This window comes from Amblyomma maculatum, chromosome 4 (assembly GCF_055883805.1).
Source record: "Amblyomma maculatum isolate TAMU_Amacu chromosome 4, ASM5588380v1, whole genome shotgun sequence".
Taxonomy (NCBI): Eukaryota; Metazoa; Arthropoda; class Arachnida; order Ixodida; family Ixodidae; genus Amblyomma; species Amblyomma maculatum.
In genome coordinates, this window is record NC_139347.1 from 173,659,868 (window position 1) to 173,668,049 (window position 8,182).

The following is an 8,182-nucleotide window of genomic DNA, read 5'->3' on the forward strand; positions in this document are numbered from 1 at the left end:
GTCATGCCGCAAAGCCCATACGTGCCGATGACGGTGTCTGCCAAAGCTCGCTACAGTATTCAAGCCTGTCTGCATCGTTTTGCGTGTTTATACTGTCCTGAAATGTAAAAGAAAAAAAACGAACTTTGTACAGTCCTACGCGCCCACCTGTAGTTATGATGACCGGGCAGTCGCAAGCGTCTGTGAGGCTGCAGAATCGGCTTTGAGAAGGGCAAGAACGCCATATACTGTACTGAAGGGCGTTTTCAATGCCCATGTAGGAAGAAGCACGCTGGAGGCGAGGCAATTGGTGACTAAGTCATTGGTTCTCAATATAGCAAGGGGGAGTTATTAGTTAAATTCTCAGAACGAAATATCTTAGAAGCAATGACCACCTTCTTTTGCAAATAAAAAAGCAGAAAATGATCTGGAAAATTTTTAACAGGGAGACTAAAATTGAAACGGAACTCCCTCCTAGCAACGAGCAACTTGCTTTGGAGGACGTGCGTGCGATAATCGACGACCGCTTCCGGAACAGCACCCCGACCTACGCATCGCAAGAGGGGAGCGCATTCACAGCGTCAGCGGCCGCTCGCTGACTCGGCTGCACTGCGCAGTGATCCTCCGTGCACGCATTGGATGTGTGTGGCCTGGAGAACGACGGATGCGCCACGGACTTGCCACCAGGGACGTGTGTAACGGCTGTGGCGTGGTAGAAACTCTCGAACATCTTCTACTGCACTGCGCCGCGCTAGCCGAACCACGACGTTTGTTGCTGGCGGCTTACAGAGCGCAGGGGGTAATCCCGGACAGCGTAGCTGTGCGCCTGTGGCCGCCGGGCAGTGCACGCGTCCGCGAGCGAACACACGTTAGCCTGTGTGAATATATCGAACAGGCGGGCTTGATGACCCGTCTATTTCACCTCGCCAGATAGTGCGTGCTGTGACTGAACTCTCCGCGTGTGCTATTTCGGACAATAACGACCGATCGCCCACGACGGCCGTCAGTATTTTGTACAGTGTGCAAGTGCGTGCGTAGTGAACAGTTGCCTGAGCTATTGCGGAGGCCCGCCCGGTGTGCCGAGTGCTCAGTGACCTAAGACGTTTGCGTGGTGGGCCTCAAGCAAACTACTGTATACTGTACCATAGTGTATATAATTCTTTTATTTTTACCTACCCTTTTCTTTCTTCCTATCGCTCACCTCTTTGATTTCCTCTACCTCTTCCTCTCTATGCCTTTATTTCCGCCGCCCCAGTTCAGGTGCTTCAGATAACATATAGCAGATGCGCGGACTGGCAAACATCTTTTCTTTCGTTTTGTATATATAATAAATAACCACCACCACCACTTCAAACCTCGTTCCAAACCTGGCATTCTGCAGGACGTGATGTATTTGGAAAGCTGGAAGCAGCGATCACAATATGATAAGGTCTAGAATCAGCTTAGATATGAAGAGTGAGTTCACAGATTAGTTAGGAATTTGAAGCTTTTTAATCCTGTTTCCAGCCCAATGCTAAAAGGAGCTCGACGAAAACTGAAAAAATATCACTTGACAGAGTTTAAGCCCGTTTTAGAAGGCATACAGCAAGTACACACTGACATGCATAACAACATCATTAGAATACCGTACATTGTAAAAAATTTCCACTTTCAAAAGGAACGTACTGAACGACACACCCTTGCACCCGACCTGTTACGCTAGCACCTTTACTGAACCCAATTAATGTGTCGGCGGGTCGTATCGAGTGTTTGCATCACAAATATCCTTGGAGATTCAAAAGTGCCTTCCTCGAATTTATAAAAATAGCTTCACATCAATGCATGCCTGCCTGATTGGGAAACGAAACGTTGGGGAACGAAAGCCCGAGTCCTTGTGTTTAATGAAGGCATTTATGTTACATTGTGACTGTGAAAAATTTACGTGCACTTATTAAAATTACAGGCACGTTTCACACTTTATCAGGCTTTACTGATGGCCAGCGAAGCGTTTATTAAGGCACCATGCGACATATGGTGCAACCTTTCAACTATGTGTGAAAGCAGGATAAACTCTTTAAAGATGCCGATATCATGTGCTTTCTACAAGGCTGCACATTTTGGTGCGCTTAAAATTTAAGTTTTCACAAAAGTTCACCAATGACAACGTGCGGTATGTGGGGTTGAATTCCCATAGTTATGCGAGAGCAGCAGATAGGGTGGCACTATACGTAGTGGAACCAATCGAGGTTAAAATGCAACGAACAACACATTGGCATTGTCAATATTTGCATGTTTTAGCTGCAGCTCATTGTAAACTTGCGAACATCGTCTAGCTGTGTGCAGCACCAAGCCGGTCACAGGCCATATGCATGAGATTGAACCTAAAGCCAAGTTGTTTCCTCACCCAATGCGCATCGTGTCCCTCACGATTTGTGCGTTTCGTGACGGCGTCAAGCGAAGCGAGCAATGTCGGTGTGGCATTGGATTCTTTACAGCGCTGCTTTTACATCGTGAATATTCAGGGCACGATACTGCAAATGCATTGTGACCCGTGCGTAGCTCGCTCACGTCACTTTGTGCTCCTAATTTATTTATCCACAGATTTATGCAGAAAGGTTACCCCTCCCTTCATCCCAAACGCGCCGCCATCCTCCCTTACCTTCCGACTGTCCTGCCTGTGTGCCTTCTGACTTTCCTATATCTCTGAACTACCCTGCTATTAATGCCAAGACGCCGAACGTCGCTGCACAGGCCTTCGAAGGTCGATTGAGGGTGCAGCGAGGGTGCAGCTTGGGCCGTGGCAGTGCGCTAGGCACGCTTGCTGACAGCAGAATGCTTTCGCCCTAGAATATGTGCTGCCGATCGCTATTACCTTAAATAACGCTCCCTGACTACTAGTTAGGTGTCATTAACATTGCCGCCTGATGCGCTGAACCGGTGGAGAAATGCCCCCCACCAGAAAAAAGAGGCTGCGTTAGAACTCATCAAGGCTTCAGTTCCGCGCATATACTATTTCATCCAAATTCAAATTTCGCCGCTACAGTGCACCCGCCAGAGTGGAAGTAACGAAACATCAATAAGCGGGGCGTTACATGGTGTTATAAATTGGAAAATGAGCATTCTGTTCAGATTAGTTTTCATGTATTCGCTGTTTTTGCGTTCCATGTACTACCTAGAGTTGGAAGCCGACAGTCTCCCTTTAACAACCTCTTTTAACTCGTTATGACTGGATGTGAAACGATTTGGAGTGTACTTAATGTATCTTTGCTTTGATACGGGTTTGTTTTTTTAATTTTAATGCGTACCGCGAGCCCATCGTGTCCGGTGTCAGAGCGAGCACACATGCAACAGACAGCAATCATTATTGCTGCTACAGTTGTGTGGCAAATACATTATTCATTTTGCAATAAAACCGAAGACGAAAACGGCATTGCATGCCGAAACTGCATGCCTGCCACCAAGCGGCCATCGGTAACCTGGTGGCTTCCTGACATCATTTATACTTTCTCTTAAGCGTGCGGCTTGCCGTCTTTTGCGCGGTTATTTCAGGTTCGCCTCAACTGCATTTTAGGCTATATTTTCAACGTGTCGAAGTAAACTGTACTGTTTTCTTGTGTTTATTTACTTGTTGTGTCCGTAGTTTTGTTCACTGTTATCAATGTACTGCCTGACACGCACTCGGTGCAGAAGGAGCCCTCGAATGCTATTGGCCTCGAGGTCGAGCAAAGTCACTACCTAGCGGCATAGCGGCGAACCCTACTCAGTGAGTATGCGTGATCTCATCACGTGCTAGCCCGCAGTGACTTACGTGCGCATGTGGGGCGTGTACAAGAGGGCGTTTTGTTTGTTACGCAGTTCCTCTACGCTTTTGCGTATCTATGTGCATCTTGAAAAACAACAATGAACAGGCTCTCGCCCCAAGCTGCATTAAAACAAACTACTTGTCAATATCGAGCATAGCATGCTGAAAGGACATCATCTGTCGCTGTCTTCGGCGCCTGAGCTTCTTTGACGAGCGGTGTCTCAAACCAAGCGGTGCTGTCGGTAGGCGCCGTGTCAAAGCAAGCCAGGTTGCTGCCGTCAATAGAACTTAAGGCAAACGCTCCGAAATCGTATATTCCCATTTCTGTTTGGACTACCGCAGCTACTGAAACATGCGACCGGGTACTGCTGAATAGAAAAATCCACTTTGAGTAAGACACAATGTGCTTTCTTTATCCACGATAGAGTTGTGGTGGTGAAATAAAGTAATTATTATAATAATTATTATTATTATTATTGAATACTTTTTTTTGCTGTTAATCCTCTTGCGGCGTCTCAGTGTTGGGGTGCTCAACTGCTGATTTCGAGAACGGGGGTTTGATCCCAGCTGTTTCGAAACGCGCTCCTAGGATGTGGGATTAGATTGCACGTCAGACAAACCCACGCGGTCAACATCACCGAGGCCCGCGCCTACATCATCCGTCATATAGCCGATGTCGCATGGCGCATTTTTATTTTTTATTTTCTGTTGAAGGATTCTGCGCATACGTAACAGTGGTAATAAGCACATTTTGCTTTATAGAATTGATCGCAAGTTTGAGAAACAAATTTTTGCAGCACCTGTTACACTAAATATTACATAATACGAACAGACCAATGCACACTGGTAGCCCATTAGATTCATTATAATCACTTTTCGTTTGTGCTGTATTTCGAGAAAATTGGTTGCTTCTGACAAGGCAAGTAAAATAGCTTCATACTTGCTTAATCATCGGTGGTTAGTTCGTCACTAAATACATATTTATAGTCACATTATAAATGAACTCCATTTCTTTCAAGACATTTTTATACCCCGCACCTGTTTTTGAAGTAAGGGACAGAACCACCCCAAGTCACTGCTCAATTAATTATAAAGAAATCTTGGGCCTTCAAAATTCCTTACCAGAACATAAGAGCGACCAAGCGCAGTTTTTACGATGTCTTCGCAGCTACTGATTCGTAGCTTCGACTATGTCGTTAGTGAAAATTAATCATTAATAATTCTAAAAGTTGTCATGTGCGTAAACATTCGGTCGCATTGTGAAATTCATTGTCATTGAAAAGAGAAGTAATTACACTACAAATTTACTATTTATAAACATCAAACACATTAGAAGTCCATTATACTTCCCTCGGTTTCAGGAAAACAGAGTCATTTCCACAGTGCAACACTACGATATTATCTGCCGCGAGAAGCACCCGCCTTGTTGAGAGCTCGGCAAACTTAATCCACACAGCGCTCTACACGCGAGCAGTCAGATTTCCTGTGCGGCGAGGATTCCTCTACAGTGTCGGCGTAATCTCATTTCTGGGGAATACTTGTGCCTGGTTGTCTAGCCAGAGTTGATGTTCATTCAGTCTGCGGCAACCCGCCGGGCTGTGTGCTGTCAATGCTACATTTAGCCTGCTTAATCCTCGAGTCGCCTGTGATATTATGAAACAGGCTACCTCGATCAATTCTAAAGTACTGCAGGTAAGAGCACGAACCTTTTATCTTTGTGGACTTGACACTAAATTTGCCTGTCTCAATTGTATAAGACACGCGCACACTGCTTAAAGGGCGATATGTCATATCCAGGCCCAAGTATCCGGCCCTTGAGTGTCGTATAAGCCAAGAAACGTGAAAAGCGGTGCCAGTAAATCTAAAAGACAAGCGATTGCGTGCCTTGTTTTTCTGAAATCCGCGCTTCTTTTTGTTTTTGTTTTTTGCTGCAGTGGCGAAATCCACGGATTTATTTTTTTTTTGCAATATTGGAACACTCTAAACCGTAAAAGGCTAATGCATTGCATGAGACACATTTTCATCGCAAGCCAACACACCGTAAACTCGGAAGCAGACCTATGCTGCGCGCATTTCTGCGAGCGCCGCCGGCTGCCAGTCCACTTTAGGAGCGACGGTGGTGCCATCTCTAGGTATATCTCGCAGCGAATACCGCGTGCTTAGCGTTCTTTGTTCTCTGCATGGCTATGCTCGGCCTCACTCGAAAGGTAAGCTTTCTTATGTATTTACACAAGTTGCTTGGCGAATTTCAGAACGCATGTTTTGCTTTAGGAGTTCTGTCATACTGCTGAGGTTGACGTTCAGGCTGTTAGAAGCATTACAGGCTGTTGTTTGGGGCTCACCGCCTAGGGTGGTTGCTACACGAACGTGTAGCACGAAGGGGGCAGCCTTGAACAAAAATATGAAAAATGGTTCGATTCATCGTGTTTTTGTTATGACTGGAAAAATATTTACACATTACTTATGCATACTGTTTAGAACATCAATATTGTTCCGTTAAATTCAACACTTGTTAAGTTAGATGTAAAGGAGAATTCATTTTGTAGTTATTTATCTCGTCCAGCGGTTTTTCCACTTATGAGAACATATTCTTAGTCTGCGTCAAATACATTGCGTAAGAACAACGTTTGAAGTCATCGATGACCGCTGGTTTGTGCATCTGGACGCATTGCATTTTCGAGGCTGTCTTCAGCTTGAAGGCCTCGTCTCCAAAAAAATAGGTCCGTGAGCCAAGGTCCCGCCAGACGAGTGACAAATCCAGTCTCTCTTAAAAACACCGGTTTATTCCGGATAAACGGAAAAACAATAAATAGAAAGAAAAAACATCGGGTGCCACTGCCCTGTAAGTTCTGTCGAGATACGCAACAACGGATGCCTAAAATAAAACAGGACAATGGTCAGTGCTTTACCGCGGGAAGACAAAACACACTACGGCGCAGACAGGGTAGGAGAGGGGGCCAGAGCGCTAGCGGCGCTACAAGAAACATTACTCCTCACGTAGCAGCCACTCACGCAATTACGCATAAGCCGTTTGAAGCAAGCACTGCTTCCGCATTCGTGTGGCACGTCTTCGTTCCGTCTTCCTTGCGCAAACAAGGTCGCTCCCATGGTAGCGAAACTTGCATAGAGCCCATGGGGACCGACTGAGTGAAGAACGAGTTCCTTTGCACCGCCACGCCGCACTGAGAACTGTTCTAAGTACTAGCGCTAATAAAAAACAAACAAAAAATCATGACTTCATAGCGACGTATGCTTAGCGCGGATTTTGAATCCATTTTATCCTAGAAAAGAAAGAGAACGCTGTCGACGACGAAGACAAAACGATGGTCGGCTAAGTCGACCACAAATTGACCCCGTAACTGTTTTCAAAACTTCGTTTAACAGATAATTTGACAAACAATTTAAGGCAAATCTTGGTGTTGAACTGGGTCCATTCTTAGCCGAGCTGTCCAAACCTCGGTCAGTCACCATCTTCGTTGGCCTTGCCTTTCTGTGCCAGGCATATAAAAGCATGCAGCCTTACACCGCTAATTACACCCACCTTCATTATTCAGGCATGCACTGCCTTGATGAGTGACAAATGCGCCGTAGAGTTTCCCCACCCCGAAAAACGAAAAACTAGGGAATCGGAGAAGCAGCAGAAGTTTGTCAGCTCTCGGACGTGATCAAGCAGCAACAGGTGTGGTAAATGAAACGAAATGCCTTAAAACAAACTGGAATATACAGCTCCAATAATAACACAAAGTAGTATATCGCAGCAGCAGTACGGCCAAGCTTGAAGATGAAAACGGCACAAGACAAAGCATGTACTGATAACATATCGTTTTTGTGTGTATAGATATGTACAATATAAATTGTGCACAGCTATGTGCATAGCTATGTGATGTTATGAAGATAGTGAGAGGCCGGAAAGCGTGGCGTGACATGGTCCATAGGGTCACAAAGAGTCGGACATGACTGAACGCCTGAACTGAACTGATGTGCCTACAGAATCAGGGCATACAAGTGAAAGAGAGCCAGTATGGAAACGAACGTGCCGGAGTCTCCATAACAATTAACCACAGCATTCTGTACAAGTACACTATGACATGAAAGTGCATCGTATTTGGTGGAATAACATTTTACAAATAACATTCAGCTTGCGCGCATCATTCCAAGGCAGTAATGTTCCAATCAAGTCAAATATTACGCAACAGAGAATATGCATACCGCAAAACAACCCTTCACTAACAACCGCAATAAAACATCTGACAAATAAATAGGCTTAAGTACTTAGCTTTTGTGCCAGTGTGCTGCCATCGCATGAGCATCCAAGTAACAAATTTCGGCCTTTCTTTGCCCCACAAACCAATGATGACTAACTCGTGTAAAGAAGGAAATATTTCATCATATACAGCACTGCTACCGCACTGCCAAGAATGT